Below are 4303 nucleotides of genomic sequence, written 5' to 3' on the forward strand. Positions count from 1 at the left end.
ATATTATTCATGCTACCTGTGTTAAAAATTCAGCAAAGAAATGTACTGGTACTGAAGTAATGAGAGATCACTACAAATATAACAAAATAGTAAAATAAATAACCCAGTACCCTGTAGTTTAGCAGGATAGCTCAGTGGTTTGAGCTAAACCCAGGGTTGGAGTTCAATTCTTGAGGGGGCAATTTGGGGATTGGTCCTGTTTTGAGCAGGGGGTTGGACTAGATGACCTTCTAACCCTGATATTCTGTGATTCTATATTAAATCTTTAATGTCAAATTTAAATCTAGCTCTACAAGACATGTTACCATGAATATAATGGGGGCTTCTATTAACTAAATATTAATATTATATAACAACACGTCTGAGTGGGTCATCAGTGAGGACTGAATATATGACTTCTGGGCCAAAAACCATCAGCTTTAATTGTCTGAGCTAAAGGAACAGGGTTCAAATCCTGCCTCCAGAGAAGTCAACTGCAAAATTCCCATTGATTTCAGTGGGGCCAGAATTTCACACCAGAGCTATTTGCTTGGAGGCAGTAGCAGACTCAAACATCTATAATGGTACATCCACTAGAGGAGGACAAAGAGTTACACTGTTAGTATCAGTTACGTTTGCTCTAAGAAGTCACTTATAGTATGCCTCAGAAAACAGATTAGCTGTACACATACAGGAATGTGGATTAAATATTTTACCTAATATTCAAATGATTTCTGAAACCCTACGTTTAAAAAGACATGTATTCAACATAGAGTTTAACCACCCATTCCATATTAAGAAATTAAGTACTACTCTAGAAAAGGGGTATATGAAAAAAATAATAAAATAAAATCATGACAAAACATAAGGTCTTTTTTTATAAAAAATAAAAAAAAAGTGTTTGGTGAAAGTATTCTGTATATTGCATCTTTCAGACCACGTATACTGAACAATGAGTATCTACAAAAAGAACAGGAGTACTTGTGGCACCTTAGAGACTAACCAATTTATTTGAGCATAATTCATAAAGGGTTTTAGTTTGTTTTTTCGCTATTAGCTTTTGTTTTCCATTTCAGATATTCTATTGTGGTTGATTTTTAGCAAAAAGATTAGTTGTACGAGAGTGTGGGTTGAATATTTTACCTCCTAAGATGTATTTCAATGCTTTCTGAAACCATGGATAAAAAAGCCATATATTAATGGATTGCACGTAGAGTTGACAGGTTTCAGAGTAGCAGCCGTGTTAGTCTGTATTCGCAAAAAGAAAAGGAGTACTTGTGGCACCTTAGAGACTAACAAATTTATTTGAGCATAAGCTTTCGTGAGCTACAGCTCACTTCATCGGACACATTTGGTGGATCTCCCCTCTGTATTTTCCACCAAATGCATCCGATGAAGTGAGCTGTAGCTCATGAAAACTTATGCTCAAAGAAATTTGTTAGTCTCTAAGGTGCCACAAGTACTCCTTTTCCTTTTGCAGGTAGAGTTGAAGTAACCAAACCAGTTTAAAGCATCAAACAAAGCTAACATGGTAGTGAAATTTAAAAATGGGTCAATTAAGATTGTAAAGAAACATGGAAATCAGCATATTTGGAATACCCCCATAACTATACTCGAAGTCTTAGCAGTCTTTCTGGCCTTTTTTTTGGAAAGCTGACTTCTGATATCATTGTTTACATCATCAGGCATGTTGTTCACAACACGCGCATGCTTTTTGGATATTACAAATTTTTTTCCATATGTCCCTATCATGAAACAGCCAGGAGCAAACAAACCTACTGTGAACAAAACTGTTCCCCATGATTTGTTGAGCAGAATGGGATACAAACTGGAGCATGCCACTAAAATCTTATAGCCTTCTATTCCAGAAGCATATGCTTCTGAAAAAAACAATCCCAAAAGCAAAAGCAGCTGGAACTGTCCAACAAACTGCTAGCAATTGCCTTATCACAGGAAAACTTGTTTTGCTAGACTAATGCAGTGGATAACATAGCATAAAAGCGATCAACAGCAATGGAACAAAGATGGAAGATGGAAACTAAACAGAGCATCAGATTAAAACTATAGTTGACTTTGCAGAAGGTGATCCCAAAATATCAGCAGTTCTCCACAGACATGATCATGCTGTAGGGCATAAATGGTGAATCCCAAAAGAAAGTCTGTAATAGCCATGGACAGAATCAAGAAGTTGGTTGGAGAGTGAAGCTATTTAAAATAGGAAATTGAAATGATTATGGCAAGATTTCCAAAGACGGTGATGAAGATGGCTCCAGTAATGAACAAATAGATTGCACCTCGAACACCTGATGACCTGGACATTTCAGGACAAGATCCATTTCCAAATTTGAAGCAATCAATAAAGTTCTTCATTGTATTCATTCACAAACTTTTAGCTAATATGGTAGGATAATAATATTTGTATGTGACTTGTAATGTTCATAACAATATAGCTCATATATTAGAATAAAACATACAGTTAGTTGACAGTAACTATTTAATGAGCTCAGCTGATGTAAAACAATATGATAAAATTAAATAGATTAAATAGTAAGTATTCAGGGAGGGAACGGAAGAGCAGTGAATTAAATATTGTGTATTTTTCATCCCTATTTTATATGATTAGCTTTAATAAACTGATTAGTTTTTTATTATTTGTATTACAGTAGTGCCCTGAATCCCAAGCAAGACCAGGTCCCTATGTGCTGAGTGGTGTGCTAACATAAAGGTCACCAGATCTTCACTGACAATATTAGATTAAAATATATCTTGTAATTTATCCACCATTGGAAACATTCTTGTGATAGGCTCTGTAATGGATGTAGTAGGCTAGTTGATTCTCTCCAGGCATCTTCTTCAAGTAGTCAGGCAGTCCTCCTCAAGAGTCTCAGGAGTCATTTCAGATTTTGATCCTGAATACAGAAATACAGTTTTATATTGAAAATATGACCAAGTTTTCTTAGTGCACTAAGGTTTTCCAGGAAAAACATATTCAAAAAATCAGGTGCATTTTGTCTGTCACAAAGTCTTCAGTTGTCCTCAGTACAGACATTTATAGCGATTAGAGTGAAATAAATCAGAAAACTAGGACGAAAGTTGGTTAGTTGTATCATCTAAAGGATAAGAAAATAAGAATTCCTGAGGTAGAAACAAACTGATAACATTTTGTTGCATTGTTAGCTATGACTACAATACTACCAACATTTAAGCATGTGGATAACTTTATCTATGTGAGTAGTCCCATCAAAGTCAGTGGGTCACTCACTATTCAAGTAGTACCATTTACATTGGACGAGGTTGGATGTGCTTAGACTTCTGCCTTTTTGGCAACAATAAAATTGTTGCTAATCATTAGAAGCAGCATTTTGCACATAGGCTGAGGAACCTTTGGTTATTAAAAGCTATATTAAAAGCTACTAATACAGCTTGTGGTTTTTATTGTCATTACATATTTTCAACTGTGAACTATGAAGCAAAATTATTTTAAAAGTTGCTTTTGGTTTTTGCTGGTCTATCCTGATGTTCCATGACAACTTCATGAACTATTTTTGTAAACATGGGTCAGAGGGCAGTCAAGAGGTTGGGAGAACTTCAATATATTTATTTTTACATTTATATTTACGTATCAATTACTCTCCTCCCTGGGGGAACTTGACATCTGGGAAAGAACTGACTTTAATCTCATTTCCAACAGAATGAGGAAAGAATACTCAGTTTTAGCCTAGGCAGTGCAGAGAAAGGGCATCATAAAGAAATAGTAAAGGATATCAAGGATTTATTTTGGGTTCACAATTCACCTTGAATGCCCTCTGTTGGTAACCCTTAGTATGGCAGCAGACACAGCGTAAGTAGGATGAGCCATATGCCCACACAGTTCATATTTTACCTTAATCTTTTTTCAATGCATGTTATTTCTGAGTTGCAGACACTCAGGTCTGGGGAGAGCACACAAGGGGTAGATTCTGTTTTCTCCCAGTGTCTCTAGGAGAAACTACTGACATCATTCTGCATTCCTTGTTTGAATCTAGTGTTCTACATTAAAATAAGACCTAAAAGGAGAAGCTGATATCACTTTCATGCCTAATTCAACTTTTCATATAAAGCAGCATTTAGAGCCTGATCCTGTACCACTGAACTCAGTGGGATCCCTGCCATGAGAAAAGAAATAAACTCTTAGGCTCTGGTCCTGGAAATGAGTCCATGTAGGTGGACCAAGGAGCCCCAGTAGAGCTGCATAGAAATCTGTGGAGCTCAGCAGGGGTTGGAGGTCTGCCAGCATAGAAGATTATGATTTCAGTGGGTAGCTCACAGTCCTGTAATCTCTGTT

The 4303-nt window shown here is 36.3% G+C and overlaps 1 pseudogene; it reads right to left on the reverse strand.

Annotated features, from left to right (window-relative positions):
- Positions 1-1014: 1014 nt before the first annotated feature.
- Positions 1015-2464, reverse strand: LOC119852975 (annotated as a pseudogene).
- Between the last annotated feature and the right edge of the window lie 1839 nt (positions 2465-4303).

The sequence above is a fragment of the Dermochelys coriacea genome, chromosome 3, assembly GCF_009764565.3.
Source record: "Dermochelys coriacea isolate rDerCor1 chromosome 3, rDerCor1.pri.v4, whole genome shotgun sequence".
Taxonomy (NCBI): Eukaryota; Metazoa; Chordata; order Testudines; family Dermochelyidae; genus Dermochelys; species Dermochelys coriacea.